We start from the raw sequence: 19,851 nt of genomic DNA, 5'->3' as shown, positions 1-19,851 counted from the left end.
TTAAAATGACAACACTCACACAGATGGGTCCTCCACTGCATGCTCAGATCCAGCATTTAACACCGTCCCACTCTTTTGCTATCCTGCCCCACTCAGAAACACTAAGGCACACTTAATAGAGGCACTTGAGGGAGTAAGTGTGTGTGGGAAAAATCATATTTAAATAGATGACACAAAAAAACAAACTCGTGAGGAAGGTTCCCTCCTTCCATTCAATTTCATAAGATCGTCACGTGCCCCTTGTTCCAGCCATAAAAAGAACTTTGCTTAGATCTTCTTGTGTTACACCGAGCTCTCTCAATGATGCATTTCTATAGCAGTGGGTCTCCTGCTGTTGTCTCATTGCTCTTCCCCGCTATTTCCTGGAAAGATTCAACTGCTGAAGTGAATCCAATGGAAAGCACCAATGAAAGAGGCCCAGAGGTCGGAGATGTGTGCTGACATTCCATTAATCGCAACACTTTGCAATTAGTGGTCTCTCTTCCTCCCAAGTTCAGAGGAGAGGATACTTCTGAGGTGATGGATTACTTTTCAGTCGCAGGCCTGGGAACACAGGAGCCAAGCAGAGTGAGTTTCCCTACCTTTTTGGGACAAGGCAACCTCAGTTTGGGAAGGTTGTAGCAGGTTTCGGAGTCCTGAATTTTATCTCGGGGAACCCATTTCCACCAGGGCAAATGCCAGCAGGGTCTTTTTCCCAAAGCAAGGACTTATTTGGTGCCAGTGAAAGAGGGATGGAGAGACAGCCCTGGGAAATGAAGAGTTCTCAGTTTAGCCACAGAGTTGGCCCCAATGCAAGCATTCTCAGACTACCTTATCAAAGGGCCTCATCTTGGATCTAGAAGGCAAAGGCACCAAACCTCCATTCCTTCTGCCCCCAAGCCTGTCCCCTATGACTCCCAATAGGGACTTTTGTCATTTACAATTTTCCTTTAAGAATCAACTTGGTCTAGACCCCATTGAAAGGAATGAATGAATGAATGGGGCATTCACAGGGGGCCTTTTTGTGAGGTATCCAACTTGGATTATGAGACTCCCTTCTTCCCCAGAATTAAAGGTGTGGCACTTCACTTGTAGAGAAGCAGCATGCCATAGCGGATAGAGCACGGGCCTGGATGTCAGAAGGTCAGGGGTTCTAATCCTGACCCCACCACTTGTCTGCTTGGTGACCTTGGGCAAGTCACAACTTCTCTGGGCTTCAGTTACTTCATCTGCAAAATGCCAACTGATACTGTGAGCCCCATGGGGTACAAGGGACTGTGTCCAACCCGATTTGCTTGTATTCATCCCAGTCATTAGTTCAGTGCCTAGCACATAGTAAGCGCTTAAATACCACAATGATTATTATTACTGTTTACAGTTTGTTGATAGGTCAGTCCTTTTGAGGTAAAAGTTTCTAGACTGATGAAACTAGGAGAGTGATACAGATTTCCTGTGAGGAATGTATGAGAAGGCACTGCAAATTAGTAAAGAACCCTGAACACGGGGGCTACTAGATGGGGAAAGGAAGAAAATGGGAACCAGTTTAAAAACGTTTAGAGAAATCTCCCAGCGTATCCTGGAATAGACTAACCCCATCTGCCTCGTTCAAGGCCACGTGGATGGCTGTAGTATACCTTGGTATTCTGAATTATTTCCTCAGAATTTGCTTCCAGCTCAGACTGTCCACATACTCAAGGGCTACAGGTGTGGGGGTTACCTGTAGGCTCTTGCCAAGAATCGTTCTTGGGGGAGGCTCACACTTTAGAATAAGCAGATGCTCAACTCATTCCTGCCTCACCACTGACCCAGCCTCCCTCTGTTAGAATCTCCAACATCATCAAAAACCACTTTTTAATCCAGGAGAACGGAGCTCATTCTCTCTGACCCATTACAGAAAGTACAAGGACAAAATCAGCTGGGTGTTTTGATAACCTAATAATCCACGAGCGTTAAAGCATTTATTACAACAGCCCGTCCGACAATACACTCTCTTGCTGTGATAAATTTTCTCCTGATTTAAGACATAAAAGACAATCCCAGCCTGACTATTAAATCACAAAGTTTCAATCCACTCCAAGCAGGACTCTGTTTGTGTATTACTAGAAACAGCAGGCATCATTTAACATCTGTCAATTTAGCGTTGCGCTTACCCGCGAAGCCATCTATCAAGACTAAATGGTGTCTTAATGCTGACATAACATTTACACTTCTTCCTGCCAAATCATTTATTTCAAAATACAAAATAAGTGGGCGGGGGGTAGGTGGCCTTTGACAACACAACTGTGGATGAAAATTTGCATGCAATAAACTACATAGTTGGCAAGCAGACTTCAGTTCAAAGCCAGAAAAGCTTAAACTTGACCTAAACAGCATTTGAAAACTAAAGCGATGAGAACGAGTTAGCTCTGCTCGTTCACTTTCCTTGGAGGAATGCGTAGACTATTCTTAACATTGGGATTAATTGGCACCCTCACAGGGAAAAGGTTTCGAAGCCCTCAGTTATGAATGCTGATTAAATGGGGTCATCTTCAATGGGAAAAAACCCACCAGGTAACCTCTTTGCATTCCTTAAAAAAAGATCTATTAACCTAAGGCAGGTGGGGAGAGGATGAGGGACGGAGACCTGCATTTAAGGAAAGACACTTATGAGGGGGAATAATTTTATCTGACTTGAGGATGTGAACTAGATATTTCAGTTTCTCCCCACACCCCCATCTGTGAAATGGGTGAGAAAAGTCTGTGTAGAGATGAAGAGAATCTGGAGGGACTCTTTTTAAAAATGTTACTTTACACTAGCTATCTGGGAATAAGGAGGGAAAAACCACTCAAAGGCTATACACCTGTGTATCTCCCACACCCCCAAACATACACTTAAGTGCAATTATTGGCATACAGGACATACTTAATGAACACTATTACTATCACTAGTAGTCCTCATCAGTCTATCTTGCCATCAGTAGTGGCAGCTGAACATTCATCATTCTTATTTACTGACCTCCCATCTGAGCATTATAGCAGAAATTGTGGGTAGTGTATTGAAGAAAAATGCTCTGCTCTCATCAGTGGAGAATTGCATGGAAATGTCCTTTGTCCCCTGCCTAGGGACTGGTTTTAGACTGGTATCCATTGGACTGTAAGCTCCTTGAGGGGGATTGTGTCTACCAACTGTATTTTAACTCTCCAAAGTGCTTAGTACAATGCTCTGCACACAGTACATGTTCAATAAATACCACTGATTGAATTTACTGCTTCCTTTAGCCAGCCCATAGTGCTTCTACTATGAAATTGTCTGAGTAGGGGAAAAACCTCACTGAGCTGGTATTTTTCCACAGCCAAGTGGAGATATTTGGCTTTCCATGTGATCTCCCAGTTGAGTACTTTTTTAAAAATGGTATTTGTTAAGCACTTACTATGTGCCAGACACTCTAAGCACTGCTGTTGATATCGGCTAATCAGGTTGAACACGGTCCATGCCCCATTTGAGGCTCACAGTCTTAATCCCCATTCTACAGATATGGTAACTGAGGCACAGAGAAATGACTTGCCCAGGGTCACACTGCAGACAACTGGCAGAGTCAGGATTAGAACCCAGGTTCTTCTGACTCCCAAGCCCATCTTCTGTCCATTAGACCATACTGCTTCCTGTATGACCTTAGGATGAAGGCACAGTCTCACACTGTTAGTCCCTTAGACATTTTTAGAGGGAGAGAGACTGTTTAGAGACTATGTCAGCTTCAAAATAGGGTGGGAAAGACTTCTTGCTGCAACCAAAATAGGTTTGGTAACTAGTGACTGCAGACAGAATCACACACACACACACACACACACACACACACACACACACACGAATGGCTTGCCATACCAGTCAAATGAGATTGACAGCTTCCCCCCTCTGCCTTCTTTTCAGAACCTAAAATAATAGTCCTTTTTCTGAAAGTTTCAGGCAACAATCACAGAGCACTGACAAATGAGATCTAGAGAAAAGGTTTATCCTGCCACACCAGGGGAAACTAAGGCACCACAAACTGTGCTCAAACAGGAGTTCTGGGCTTTCCAGACTCTCCTAAGACCTTAGTGACTGACTTCTCTTTGAGACACGGTAACCTCAGGGGGCAAGCTGTGAATGCTTAAGAGCACAAATCAGACTCAGAGGAGAGTAAATATGAAAAGCTCCACTCCTCTGGAAATCTAGAAGATCCTCTGAGACCCCTAAAGACTTCTTTGCTTCTCAAATTGTAGGGCCCTTGAGGTTGTCCCAGGACCTATCAGCTGAACAGGAGGCTACATCTCTGTGCAAAATCCTTGGAAATGGATCTTTTTCATTGCAGCGGTGGAGACCAAGGCTGCCTACATAGCCAAAGCTTGGTTGCACAAATGCAGACAAAGAGAATAAATCAACAAAAATAGCTAGGAGGCATTCCTAAACATGTCCAGCTGCAAGAATTTATGGCTATTAGCTCTTGGAAAAGGCAGTTTCAGATAAGACAACTATTTTTACAGAAAACAAAAATGAAACTTATATTGATTGGTTTTTGGTTGACAATCCCCAGTCCAAGGAGAAAAGCAGAGTGGAAAAAGCCTTTCAGGGCCCTCTGCACTTTGTCAGTGCAAGATCTTTTAAGCCAAAAATTCTGGATTTCAGTGGGATAGTAAGGCAGTCTAGAGGTCAGCAATTTATTGCTATAGAGACCCTGTGGTTGTGATTCCTATTTATTCCACAGTTCTTAAAAAATTAAAGAAAAAATATAGAAAAACAAAAATACATTTTTAAAACTCAGAGTTTTCAATAGCTTTCTTCAGTAAGAGGTGGCCCATGCTAAGGAGATTCCATTTCAGTCTAGTGTGTCCAGACTGAATATATGTATATATGTTTGTACATATTTATTACTCTATTTATTTTACTTGTACATATCTATTCTATTTCATTTTGTTAATATGTTTGGTTTTGTTCTCTGTCTCCCCCTTCTAGACTGCGAGCCCATTGTTGGGTAGGGACTGTCTCTGTATGTTGCCAACTTGTACTTCCCAAGCTCTTAGTACAGTGTTCTGCACACAGTAAGTGCTCAATAAATATGATTGATTGATTTTCCATTTCACAAGTCAATGTAATGTGCCCTGCTCAAACTCCCGGTATATAAATCTAGGTTAATGGTAACTGACACATGTAGTGCCACATTTAGAGCATTTTACCTACAGAAATTATCCAGTAAATCTCCCACATCCCTGGGTGGGAGAGCGCGACCAAGGACTCACATTATTTCCTGTGGATTTTAGACAGACTCCTCTGAGCCAGAAGCTCTGGCTCCCACTCAGCTCTGCATTTGCCTCACCACTTTGCCTCCCACTATCCCAGCAGACACCAAACCCCTGTAATTGTGAAGTAGCAAATTCCAACCTAGTGGAAAGAGCATGAGCTTGGGAGTAGAGTTCCTGGGTTGTAATCCCAGCTCTGCCACTGACCAGCTGTGTGACCTTGAGCAATTCACTTAATTTCTCTGTGTCTGCTACCTCATCTGTAAAATGGGGATTAAGACTGTGAGCCCCATGTGGGACATGGACTGTGCCTAACCTGATTATCTTGTACTCCAGCACTTAGTAGTGTTTGGCACGTAGTAAATGCTTAAACACCAAAAAAACAAACATTCCGTGGCCCCTAGAAAAATGACTATTTGGTCAAAGATGTTCTCTACTTTTAGCACAGCAATTAATCATATTTGAGTGCTTACTATGTGCAGAGGGCTGCACTAAGCCCTTGGGACAGTACAATATATCAGAGTTGGAAGATATGTTCCCAGTCCACAAGGAAGGCATTCTTGTATCTCCTTTCTGGTTACAGTTCAGGTCAAGAGCCATCAGCTTCTGTGCCCTTGGTTCTTTACAGTGTAACTTATTTAGCTTGAAAAAGCAGAAACAGCATAACCAACAGAAACATTAACTTCAGCAATGGCAAGGAGACCAGAGATGTATTCTGACGTTACTGGCATTGCAGCTGTTACTGTCTTGCTCTTTTCCAAATCAGGGAATGTTGCAGCAGGACAATAACATAGACTCTGTGCTACCATTTTCTCATCAACAGTATTAATTCCTGGGACAGTTTCAAACTCTTTAAGCTCCCCACCTTTTCAGACGAGAGATTCAATTTCCACCAGAATAAATATGCCCATTTTGCTTATTCAACTAGAAGGCCAAAAGCCTTCTAGAAGCACTAACAACTTTTAAATCTTAAGAGCTATGGTTTAAAAGGTCAATCATCTAAGAAACTGCATAAACCAAGCCAGGACCAAACTAATCCAATTGCAACAATCAGTTCAGCAAGAATTAATCCAGAAATGAAGAAATCACAGGGGAAAGGATAGCCACTTAGTTTAAGCCCTCCCCCTTCAAGAAAAGATATCAGGCAGAGGGGAGAGAGATCTGATACAGTCCTAGTTACTTGAGGATCTATTTGTTTGATCAATGAATGTCAATGATACAAATTCCTACTTCCCTCCTGTTAAAGTTGGTAGTTTCAAAGTTGAATTTTAGGGTTAGTGGAAGCAGCTAACTATAAAGGGACAGTACCCCTCAACCCACCTCCTCAGAAATGATCTGTCCCCCTGTACATTCTCAGGTGAGCAAAGGGCACCAAGATCTTTAAGGAATTAATTTTCAAGGTAGTATTCCTGTCCTTCTACAAAATAACTTCTTGTCTTCTTGTGTTTCTAGAGCTAAGAATACTGGAGGAGTACAAGAGCCAACTTAGTAATACCCTTCTCATAACTCTCTGTCCCACCCGGGGCATGTAAAAGGAAAATTCCCTTCCTCTCTCTCTCCTGGAGTTCATGGGTTGAATTGCCCTTAGTGACACCATTGAAAATAAAGTTCTCAGAGAGGTGTTCCCAAAAGCACAGTTTTGAGGTAACCAAACAGTCAATTCTCAAAATGCCCAGTGACCCCCTCTATTAGTGTCAGGTATTTGTAATCCTTCCTTAGAAGCGTCAAACACAGCAACTGTGGCAATGTGAGTTTGTGTATTTCAGTGGTGTTGTCCCATTCAAGGAGTAAAGAATGTGGAATCTTAATTTCAGAGATGAGCGCTGTGTTGGAATGGAGTTTCTGCCTTGTTTCTCCTTCCTCCTGCCCCTGCACACACCCAACTTGCTCAGTTCAAGCTTGGGTTGTAACAGAGCAGTCCAGTCTTCTCTCCCAAATTGTGAATCCATTTCATTTTCCCCATCTGGAGCAGCAGGGAATGGAACCGAATGCATGGTTCTTCCTATACCAACCAGGTTCTTCCTCACCCCACTAGGTCACTGGTTTTAGTGTCTTTGAAAGAAGAGGAGGGAGCAGAGAGCTGGGAAGTCAGATCCAGTACCTCCTGGCTGGCAGTTCCTCAGTACGCAAGCTCCTCTTATTCTTTAGGAATGTTGGCAAAAGAGCCCCACAAGGCTAAATCAGGTTACTGGCCTTGCTTTGGGGACGGCAAGTCCCTGTGCCCTAATCCTTCCTCAATAGCTGCAGCTCTCTCTAGTCAGTGAGGAAGAGGGGATTAATCTTGTTTGCTCTTTGAGAACAAAGGCTAGGCAAATGAACTTCCTTGGTGAGAAAAGAACTCTAGGTAAACCAGTAATTTATATATTTGTATCTCTTTTCCTCTGCTTGGAGAGGACGCTAAAGTCTCGGCTATCAAAAATCCTGGTTGAGTCCAGAGTTCTCTTGACTTTGTGGGAATCACTGCCTAATTTCAGAGTGATGGCCTTAAAGTTGATTTCTTTCAACAACTACTATGCTCTCAAATGAAGGTCAACAACTTGACTGGAGTGTGAGATATTACTAGTAATAAAGCCATCTTCTCCTCCTGCAAAACTTCCTTAGTCAAGCAGTAAGCTCAAGGCCAGCTTCCCTTTCTTCTAAAGTGCTCGTAGCACTTTCCAAATGTAAAAATCTAAGCACTTAGAATGGACACCAAAACAGGCCATCTAGGTCAGTTCTAGATTCACTTTCACAGCTTGGGTGATAGATTATGCAGGGACAATCCCATCTAGCGTGGCCATTTTACCAATGAGGAAACTGAGGCACTAAGCTGGAAAGTGATATTTCCCAGGCTCAGTATTTGAACGCAAATCACTTTCTCCAAAACTCACACCCCATGCATCAAGCCACACTCTTGGGAACTAGAATTAAAGGCAACTCAAAAAGGTGACTGGAGAATTGCCCTTCTTGGGGACTGACAAAAGGTCTCGCATTCTTCTATTTGTTCTGCTGAAAAGTGGCTTTCTGCTTTATTTACTTATGTCCTCCTCCAGGTGAACACACTGAAATGGAGTATCTCATTTGCAAGATGGGCCTGAGGCACTGAGAAGCAGTAAGCTACTGTACATGCCTAAGCCACCTAAAGAAGGGTTTTTAAAATACAGAGAACAAACCTAAAATAAGAAATGTCAGCAACAGGAATATGCAGTTGGCCCCAGTCCTGTGAGCTACGGGATTTCCTCAGAGACATTGAATGGCGCGTTGTGTATTTGTTTCCGACCAGACAGAACAAGAGTTGAAAACATTCCCTGCCATCACTGAGCTGGAGGGAATCTAAAATTCACTCTGGATTCAGAAGTACTACATCTGATATCAAGTCTGAGACTGAATTTCTAGCTGTCCTACATTCAGGGAGTCTCCCCAATCCTACATGACATCTTTGCAGTGGATAAACTAATGCATGATGGGACCCATGGGTTCAATCTGGAAGAACTTGATCTGGGGGTTAGTAAGAATAGGAATACAATTTAAGAGAGATATGATCCAAAGCCTTCATCTTGCATGTCTTCAATTTACCAATGTTACCAGCTATGACACTAACCAAATGATTATATGTCCTTTCAGCCACCTTAACCCTTACCAACAGATTTAGGAAAGCCACATTTTATGTTTGTTAACTCATCTAATTGTAATATCACTTCTCACGTGGTATCTCCCTCAGTCCTTGAGCAAAAGTAAGTTTATAATCCTTTTTTTTTTTGGCTCTTCCCAGCAGATCTCTGGTAGAGTTATCATTCAACCCTATTTTCAGACAGAGAATCTGAAGAACCTCCTGGTGGTTGAATAATTCTCTTACATCTTCCTGAAAACTCCCTCTGCACCTAAACCCACCTCTGGCACCCAGAAAGTGTTCAGTAAATACAGTGAATGTTGAGTGTGGTGGCTCAAGATAGAGGCTCCATTGAGAATCGTTTTACATTAAACCAGTATGTGGAATTCTATCAATCATTATTGGGGGTCTGCACATGTACACTCAGCAGGAGGTCTTTAATGTATTGCCTCAGTCACTCCCTCACCCCAAACCTAATATTTTAGGTTGCTGATATTGTTCCCACCTCTCTGTTTTGAAAGTTGGCAACTCAACCGAAGCTTCAAACACTCTCCTGGTTCAAGCATCCTGGGCCTAGCACATATCATTGTATTCGTGTTCAAAGATTTAATCAAAGTGTCAAGCAGAATTTTAAGTTTAAGGTCATTTAGCTTTTCTGGGACACGGTTTGCATAGTAGCATGACCTAGTAGATAGAGAATGGGCCCAGGAGTCAGGACATGGGTTCTAATCCCAACTCCATCACTTGTCTGCTGTGACACCTAGGGCAAGTCACTTCACTTGTCTGTGCCTCAGTTACCCCATCTGTAAAATGGGGATTAAGATTATGAGCCCCATGTGGAATATAGACTGTGTCCAACACAATTAGCTTCTATCTACCCCAGCACTTAGTACAGCACCTGGCACGTAAGTGCTTAAACAATGCCATAAAAAAGAAGCATTTCACAATCAATTCTACACAGGATTTCTCACAAATAGCTTAATGTTGTTCTTCCCAAGCACTTAGTACGGTGCTCTGTGGACAGTAATAATAATAATAATTGTGTTATTTGTTAATCACTTATGTGATTAATGCTGGGGGAGCTACAAAATGATCAGGTTCCACATGGGGCTCGCAGCTAAATAGGAGCAAAGACAGGTAGTGAAATCTTCATTTTGCAGATGAGGGAACTGGGGTACAGAGAGGTTAAGTGACTGGCCCACGTTCACAGCAGACAAGTGGCGGAGCTGGGATTAGAACCCAGGTCCTCTGATTTTCAGGCCTGTGTCATTTCCACTAGGCCATAGCGCATCACAGTAATAAATATCACTCATTGATTTCCATGTAGTGAATGCGCAATCTGGAAGCTGAGGCCCAGCAATGCTGAAATAACTTGCCCGGTCACATAGGCAGAGCTAGGGGTAGGAAACATAGTTTCTTAGCTTTGGATCAGCCAGATGACCCCTTCTTAAACAGGGCTTGAGAGAATTCCCTGTATCCCACCATGCCCTCAGATCCATATGCCACAAGGAAAAAGTCCACATTCTGAAACAGTGGGAATCTCAGCAAGCCAGAAGTGGAGGAAGGATGCTACATTATCCTGATTTCTGGCCTGTTGGGGCTGCTCCGTGGTCAGAGTCATCCACTCTACCAAGCCCCAGAGATCGCCAAAGGCTCCGTGAGAGAGTTGGACTATTTCACCCTATCAGTGTCATCTCACTCTCTGTTTATTCTCTCTTGCAATCATTTCCTGGGCAAACTTACTCAGCTCACACAATCCGAGGATGCCCTTTTGAACCAGCCAACGTTGCAGTCAATTTGCTCACCTAGAATCCCAAGCTGCTCTCTTCCGGCTCTGTACATCACCCTCAACAATAGAGTCTGCCAGGTCCAGTGTGACTTGGCAGCAAAGTCTGTGATGTGCAAGGCAGAAGAGGAACAAGCTCCCTCTTCAGTAACTTATATCAGCTCAACAGGATAAACAGCAGTTAAAAAAGAAAAGAAAAAACCCACACCAAAAAAACCCCTTGTGTTCTCTCTGTCAGTAAACTAAGGAGACACAGTGTGACTTGGCAGGCATACAAGCTGCTAAGACAAATTGGGCAATACTGTGCTTTATAAAAATTTTTAAAAGTGAACAGGGAGACTTTTCTAACCATCACTTTGCTTTAACAAAGACACAAATCATTAGACTTAGTTAATAGCACTTGATGTTCCACAAAGAACTTTACAGTCCTTTTTCTTTGCTCTTCCCAGCAGACCTCTGGTAGAGTCAGTAATCACCTGTATTTTATACAGGAAATCTGAAGTACCTCCAGGTGGTTAAATGTGATTAAACCTAGATTCGTTGCCCTAGATTTCCAATCAATTCCAAAACCCAAGAGGAGGAAAACATGAAACACCACCAAGTTAAACAATGTTTTTAAAGCCTATCATTGAATTGGTGGCCGAGAAAGGACATTTCACTGCCCTAGATTTCCAATCAATTCCACAGCCCAAGAATAAAAAAGCATCGAGTCTGAGACGAGACACACCAATTTGGGTCCACAGGGTCCAAAAGCCCTGAACTCCCCAGCAAAGCTTTGAATCTCTCCATTTCTAACTCCAAAGGATTCAAGAATAACACGCACCTACCTTCATCTTGTCCACCCTTCTCCAGCTTCCTGTCCTCCCTCAGACCTGCTGAGGCAGTTGCGGATTCAGTTCACCTCCTCTCTCTTACCCCAGCACCCCCAGAAAGGATCTGAATAGCTTCCTCTGTCTGGCCCGAGCTGTTCTCCCCAACTTGATTAGTACAGGTGCTGGTTGGAGACTTGCCCCTGATGAAGCTTTGCTGGGTATCTACCCAATTCAGCTGAGCAGCTCCACCAATATGCTGTTCACCTTAAGGACACACACACTCCTCTAACCAAGCAACAAGAGCAAATCTTCTAATGTCCCATGGCAAAAATACTGGGCTGAGTCTTCAGAGGCCAATCTTACTCCTGACCAGCAAAACAGGTATCAGTCCAGTCCAGGCATTCCACTGCGTTCAGGAGAAGGCCCAGTATGGATGTTTCCAGGCCTCTTCTAATCCAAGTGACTGGTATTGAATTGCAGTCAACCCAGAATAGATGGTGTTGGAGGACTCCAGATCCAAACTGGAGTCCCTCTTCTCCCAGCCTCCTTTGTCAACCCCATGTGAGTCCCCTGGTTGACTCTAGAAATGCCCTAACCTCCTTGAAGTTCTACAGACCAAAGATGATGGCAGCTAAGTGGGAACAGCAGAGCTCCTCTCCCACCTGCTGCCCTGAAGAAGCTCACTATTCTCCAGTGCTGCCAGTAGCAACCCCAGACCAGGGAATGTGGAAGGGCAACATAGGGAGATTCTTCTCTTCCCTCCTCTTTGTTTCAATTGTCACGTAGATTGCCCCTTTACCAGCTTCAAAGAGGCAAAGTCTCCAAAGCAGTGAAAGGTGCCCCATAAGTGCCGCACCCTAAAGGGCTCTGAGATCTGCACTCTGTGGTATGAGAGGCAGGAGACCTGGGCTCTAATCCCAGCTCTGCCACTTGTCTGCCTGTTGAACTTGGGCAAGTCACTTAACTTCTCTGTGCTTCCATGTCCTCATTTGTGAAAGGGAGTTAAAATAGCTGTTTTCCCTCCCTCTTAGGGTATGAGCTGCATACGGGACGGGGCTGTGCCCAGTATGCTTATATCATATCTATCCCGACCCTTAGTACAGTGTTTTCCACATAGTAAGGGCTAAGCAAATATTACTATTATTATTACTGGGACCAGTCAACCACTGCCTTCCTCCCTACTCCACAGGAGCAAACAGTTGGTAGAAACCATCTTTCCAATCTTTAGAATTTGGGGTTGGCTGCGGTAGTGCTTCCCTGCAGGTGGTTTGGCCTAAAATTAGTGAGCTTCCAGAGGGCTACTTCTTGCAGCATGGCCCAATGGAAAAAGCAAGAACCTAGGAGTCAGAATACCTGGGTTCTAATCCCAGTTTTACCTCTTGCCCCCTTTGTGACCTTGGACAAGTCACAATTTATCTGTGCCTCAGTTTTCTTACCTGTATAATGGAGATAAAATACCTATTCAATTTAATTCAGTCATATTTATTGAGTGCTTACTGTGTGCAAATCACTGTACTAAGCACTTGAGAGAGTAAAATACAACAACAGACACATTCCCTGCCTATAATGAACTCACAGTTTAAAGGGGGAGATAGATGTTAATATACACATATAAATAAATAAATACAAATTACAGATATATATATATATAAGTGCAATGGGGCTGGCCCAGGGCGAGGGGTGGAAATAAAGAGATATGACCCACATCCAACATTAGGCTTCCTTTTTTTTCATGGTCTTTGTTAAGCACTTACTATATGCCAGGCACTGTACTAAGCATTGGTGTAGGTACAAGCTAATTAGGTTGAACACAGTCATTGTTCCACATGGGGTTCACAGTATTAATCCTCATTTTACAGATGAGGGAACTGAGGCTCAGGGAAGTGAAGTGACTTGCCCAAGGTCACACAAAGCAGACAAGTGGCAGAGTTAGAATTAGGTCTGGGTTCTATCTACTAAGCAACACTGCTTCTTCTCTGTTATATTATTGGGCAGCCCGAGCCCTTAGAGGATTCTGGGGTGGGTTGTAAACAGAACTAGAAAACCACTGTTTTTGACCTCCAAAGAGAGATGCTCTGGACCCTGCAGAACGGAACTTGGAGAGGCAGGATAGTTTAGTGGAAATGGCTTGAGTCTGTGGTTGAGAGAACCTGGATTTCTAGTCCTAGCCCTACCACTTGCCCATGTGGTCCTGAGCAGGTAACCTAACCTCTCTGGGCTTCAAATTCATCATCTCTAAATCGGGAATAATAAAGTCTGCCTCTCCTTACCTGACACTGAGGTTTTAAGGACAAAATGAGACAAGTACAGGCATATCCCGTGATGCACCAGGCTTATAAATGTGGTTTTTTGAATGGTTGATTCATGAAGTATGTTTTTGCAGTAACATACATATTGTAAATTAAAATCCAATCCAAAGTGTTTGGAAAAGTAATGTGAAATTGCTATGTACGGTAACATTAAACATCACTTCCCTATTGTTTAATCTTTATTACAGTAATTCAAAGCATAAAAGCTTAATGAGGCTTTTATAATGTGAGTCTTTACAGGAGCTACCAAAGTAGAAGCTTGATTTGCTGACCGAGGTTGTGATTTTTCAGCTTCAGTGAAGGATTTGCCCAGCTTGAGATGATCAATAGCCTCTAGACTGTAAGTTTGTTGTGGTCAGGGAATGTGTCTATCAACTCTGTTATATTGTACACTCCCAAAACCGTAGTTCAGTGCTCTGTATACAGTAAGTGTACTACAAATACCTCTGACTGATAGATAAAATATCTTGTAGCAGACTAATTCCCGAACACTTCTGTATACCTTTAAGTTCCTCTCTCAGGATCTCATTCTTCAATCAGTTTTACATATTCATCTGCTTTCTTGAAAATTGATGCTAGATTTCTTAATTCCCAAATCCCAGTTGGTGGCAGACAGACCATAATTTCTTCATCTGTTTTGGCATCTTGCCATAATGCATTGGACAGTCAAAGTTCAGTTGGACCAAGATTCCTCTGAATGAGTTGAAATGAACTCACAATCGACATTGCCTCCTCTGTTCAACAACATATTGGTTATCTGCTCAGGGGCCTTTTGAAAATTGGACACACCTGTGGGTAGAGTCTCAATCAATCATATTTATTGAGCACTTATTGTTTTAAGTGACTTGTCCAAGGTCACACAGCAGACATGTGGCAGAGCCACGATTAGAACCCAGGTCCTTCTGACTTCCAGCCCAGTGCTCTATCCAATATACCACTCTCTTGTATGCTTCTCTAATTCATGTTTCTTCGTGCTGTAGAAGCAGTGTGGCTTAATGCAGAGAGCACCGGCTAAGGAGTCAGAGGTCGGGGGTTCTAATCCCGGCTCCACCACTTATCAGCTGTGTGACCTTGGGCAAGTCACTTAACTTCTCTGTGCCTCAGTTACCTCATCTATAAAATGAGGATTAAGTCTGTGAGCCCCACATGGGACAACCTGGCTACCTTGTGTCTACCCCAGTGCTTAGAACAGTGCTTGACACATAGCAAATGCTTAACAAATATCATTATTATTACTTAGTGCTTAATTGGGTTTACAGCCCAACAGTGAGATTCTTCTCCCAATCTTTCTCTTCCTCATAATGTTATCTTGTTCTAACGTCCTACACAATGATAGGTACATATAAATAATCTAGGTTTATGTATTTACTCACATGTGTGTTCTTGTTTAAATTAATATTTAAGTCATTTAATCTCTCCCTCTAGATGTAAACTTTTATGTAAACCTGCATAGTTCTTGATAAGTGCAGTACACACAGGAGACACTCAATAAATGTTAGCTGATGGTGAGAGTGAGATAAGTGTGTTGGTGCAGCAGGCCAGAAGATGGGATGTATTCTCACTCCATCATAGCAAATCTGAGCCTCCTGAGCAGAAAGCCTGTTTTAAAGTTGCTCCCAGCTTCTTTTGCCAAATAATAATAATAACAACAACATGGAAAAGAGAATCACCTGGGAACAAAAGATAATCCTCCCCATCGACCTGACTCCCTCCTTCTGCTCTACCCCCTTCCCCACCCCACAGCACTTGTGCATATTTGTACGTATTTGTCATTCTATTTATTTTATTAATGATATATATATAATTCTAGTTAACTATTTTGATGCTATTGATGCCTGTCTTCCTGTCCCTTGTCCCTTCAAAGCCCTACTGAGATCCCTTCAAAGCCCTACTGAGAGCTCACCTCCTCCAGGAGACCTTCCCAGACTGAGCCTCCTCCTTCCTCTCCCCCTCCTCCCCCTCCCCATCCTCTCCACGTTACCTCCTTCCCCTCCCCACAGCACCTGTATATATGTTTGTACGTATTTATTACTCTATTTATTTTATTTGTACATATGTATTCTATTTATTTTATTTTGTTAATATGGTTTGTTTTGTTGTCTGTCTCCCCCTTCTAGACTGTGAGCCCACTTTTGGGTAGGGACCGTCTCCATATGTTGCCAACTTGTACTTTCCAAGCGCTTAGTACAGTGCTCTGCACACAGTAAGCGCTCAATAAATACGATTGAATGAATGAATGAATGTTTGCTTTGTTTTCTGTCTCTCCCTTCTACACGGTGAGCCCGTTGTTGGGTAGGGATTGTCTCTATCTGTTGCCAAATTGTACTTCCCAAATGCTTAGTACAGTGCTCTGCACACAGTAAGCGCTCAGTAAATATAATTGAATGAATGAATAAATGAATTTCCTTTTAGTCGGTCATCTGTTAAAGAAGGCAGCAACCATTCTGCTGTAGGGTTCTGTTCCTACGAGACAGATTACACCAATGTTCTGAATGCTCTTTGGCCTTTCAGTTCATGTCCAAGGGCAATTCAAGATGGTAACTGCAGTCAATAAAGTTTTTCTTCCAAGGCTCAGGACCATCCCTCCTTCTACACCAACCAAACAACCTTGCCCTTCTCAGGAGTCTCAGAGGAGCCCAGAAGTTGAGCAATTTCCAAGGCTGAATGCCAAGATCTAGAATTCCTCTTTTTGGGAGTAGATGAAGTCTAAATGGAAAGGTATTCAGGGCCAGGGCTAGGTGCTTCAGCCACCTCTGTCCCCTGGCATTCCTTATTCAGTGGGGTCTTTTATTGGTGTCTTGGGACTAAACATGCACCAACTTGCAGGCTATCTAGTACACATGCCCAGAGATCTCCAGGGCACAACCACACTTTGGAAGTGAACAAATCATTTTGAACAGGAGCAGCACAGCCTGGTGAGGAGCAACAAAGTCTAGTGGAAAGAGCATAGGTCTGGGAGGACCTGGATTCTAATCCTGACTCTGCCATTTGCCTGCTGTGTGACCTTGGACAAGTTACTTAACTTCTCTGTGCGACTGTTTCTTCATCTGTAAAATGAAGAGGATAAAATACCTGTTCTCCTACAATGTAAGCTCCATGTGGGACAGGGACTGGATCTGACCTGATTTACTTATATCTATCCCAACGCTTATAACAGTGCTTGGCACATTAGTAAGCACTTAAAAATATTAATAATGATGATAAGAATGAGAATAAGGATAATAGTAATAACAATAAACACACACTGTAAAGAAACAGATTTACGTAGGGGGAAAGCCTCCCTTGAGAAGGGAAGTTTCATTCCCTGCTAAAGGAGGTTCAGGGAGAAGAGAAGAAATGCTTTCCTAGAAGAGTGTTGAACGTAACTGGTCTGCAAGCTCGCCCTTAATCTTCTATAAAAAAAGAACCAAGCCATGTAGACAAATAAGTATTTTCTGTTTTGCTCCGTTGACCAGCAAGGCAGAACAAGACAGCATGGAGTGGGTGTGGCTAGGAAGCTTTTCAGAGGCAGATTCGGTGTGCTATATCTTGACATCCAAGGTAAACACCCGGCTTAATGAAATTTAGAGGGCCAAGATGTTTGCTTTTATGTTCAATTCCCTATAAAGCAGGAGTAATATTTGATGAGAAACAAAGGATTCACACAAACCAGATAATAATCACCTCCAGTGAGTAAATACAGGATTTTGGTTGTTTAGATCCTGGATTAATAAGTGACACAGGGTATAAAAATCCCAAAGATGGAAGTTTGGCAGCCCCAGCCTCTCCAGAAATGGTGGGGTAATTTGAAAGCTGTCTTTGGTATGGAGTACTTGACTTCTGAAAGTGGGCCCTACTGCCTGATCAGAGGATGGAAGGTAAAAGTCCTTCCTCTTGCCCGGAACTCCCTCCCTCCCTCTTCACATCCATCATCCCACAGCTCTCCATATTTACAAAGCCTTTCTAAGATCACATCTCCTGCAGGAAGCCTTCCCTGGCTAATCTATCGTAATAATAATAATAATGATGGCATTTATTGAGCGCTATGTGCAAAGCACTGTTCTAAGTACTGAGGAGGTTACAAGGTGATCAGGTTGTCCCACGGGGGGCTCACAGTCTTAATCCCCATTTTACAGATGAGGTATTGAGGCACAGAGAAGTTAAGTGACTTGCCCAAAGTCACAAAGCTGACAATTGGCGGAGCCGGGGTTTGAACCCATGACCTCTGACTCCAAAGCCCAGGCTCTTTCCACTGAGCCATGATGCTGCTATCATCTTCCCACCCCATTCTTTCTCTCTGCAGCATCACCTGTGCATTTGGATCCGTACTCTCCCAGCACTTACGTACATATCCTTATACTCTGTTATCTCCCCTTCCTGTAATTTATTTTAATATTTGTTTCCTTCACTAGAGAAGCAGCGTGGCTCAGAGGAAAGAGCACGGGCTTGGGAGTCAGAGGTCATGGGTTCTAATCCTGGCTCCCCCACACGCCTGCTGTGTGACCTTGGGCTAGTCAATTAACTTCTCTGAGCCTCAGTTACCTCATCTATAAAATGGGGATTAAGACTGTGAGCCCCACGTGGGACAACATGATCACCTTGTATCCTCCCCAGCACTTAGAACAGTGCTTCTACATAGTAATCACTTAACAAATGCCATTTTAATTATTATTCACTAGATTACAAATTCCTTGAGGGCAGGGTCCATGTCTACAAACTCTATTGTACTCTCCCAAGCTCCGCTATAATGCTCTGCACACAGGAAGCGCTCTATAAATACTGTTGATAGATTAACTGATACTTTTCCTTCTTAGGTATTAAATAATCCTCTGTGGTTCCCAATGACACCCTCACTTTCTCCAGAAGAAAAACAACCAATCCTACTGTGTTTTTAGCTCACTCCTCTGCAGAAGAGCTGTGAAGTACGTGCCCGGAGCACGTAATTAGCAAGGATTAAATTGGGCACCATTTGCCAGCTTGTCTGGGCAGAGGAGACTGCATAGAAGAGACTAGCATTCAGGGACAGAAGGATGGGACCCCTTTCTCCTGTCCTCAGATTCTTTCTGTGGGGTTCTTAAAACCATCCACACCCCGTTTCAAGGCACTTGGAATTTAGCCAATGTGCATAGGGCTTGGTCTCACTCCTTCTCTGGACTGAAATATTCAATCACCATGGAACACCTTTTATTACTAAGATCTCATTGCCTAACTTCTCTGTGCCTTAGTCCCCTCATCTGTAAAACAGGAATTCAGTACCGGTTCTTTCTCCTACTTAGACTGTGAGTCCCACATGGGACTTTTATCTATACCAAGGCTTGTAACAGGTCTACAGTAACTTTGTAGACCCATTCATGAGCATCATCAAGGCTGCTAGGGGAAGAGGGGTGGGGCCAGGGTGGTGGGGGAAAGGTCGGGAGAGGGCTCGGGTTACTCAAGCCATTTTGGAGATGAGGAAAGCGAGTCCCTGGAAGAAAAAAATACACTAGTCAATTAGGGCCAAGCTGGTGACTGGATCCAGCCTCCTGCCTTGGAGCCAGAACTCCGATGTGCTGTTTTCTCTGCAAGTGACCCAATATATTCTCCAACCATTTACTCCTAAACCATTAGGTTATCACAAAAGAAAACTGCTTGAAACTTCCTCCTCTTTTGCAACATGGCAACCTCTTGTTTCTGAAGATTGGGTCGTTTTGTCTAGGGCTTTGCCTACCATAGAATAAAAACCCATCAGGCCACAGTTCTGCCATGTGTTCCCCAGTTCATCCGTGCTCATCATTTCAGGTTCCGTGTGGACTTCCAAAAATCCTTACAAATGCAGATTTGGTGGGAGGACAAAGCCGCTTTGAGTGGTTGAATGTGTGTGTGTGTATGGACAGGTAGAAGTACAGTCATTGGAAATCTTGCCCTACTTCTATTTGCCTCTTTATTTCAGGTTTTAAGTTCTGAGTGCTCTAAGCTATTAGCTTAGCTTGACATACACATCTCCAAAGTGCTTGTGTCTAACACATTCATTTCACTCTCCACCTGTGCAAACAGAGTTTTTGTTCTCCTGGTTTAGGGCTACTTTCCACCTATGAGTTTATTTTTTAATGAAATCAGCTTGCTCATCATAGGGTTTCTGTCTTAAGCTTCTTGCCTTAGAGCTCT

This window comes from Tachyglossus aculeatus, chromosome 5 (genome assembly GCF_015852505.1).
Source record: "Tachyglossus aculeatus isolate mTacAcu1 chromosome 5, mTacAcu1.pri, whole genome shotgun sequence".
In the NCBI taxonomy this organism is placed as follows: domain Eukaryota; kingdom Metazoa; phylum Chordata; class Mammalia; order Monotremata; family Tachyglossidae; genus Tachyglossus; species Tachyglossus aculeatus.
The sequence above is the reverse complement of the archived record's forward strand: the minus strand, read 5'-3'. Positions refer to the sequence as shown.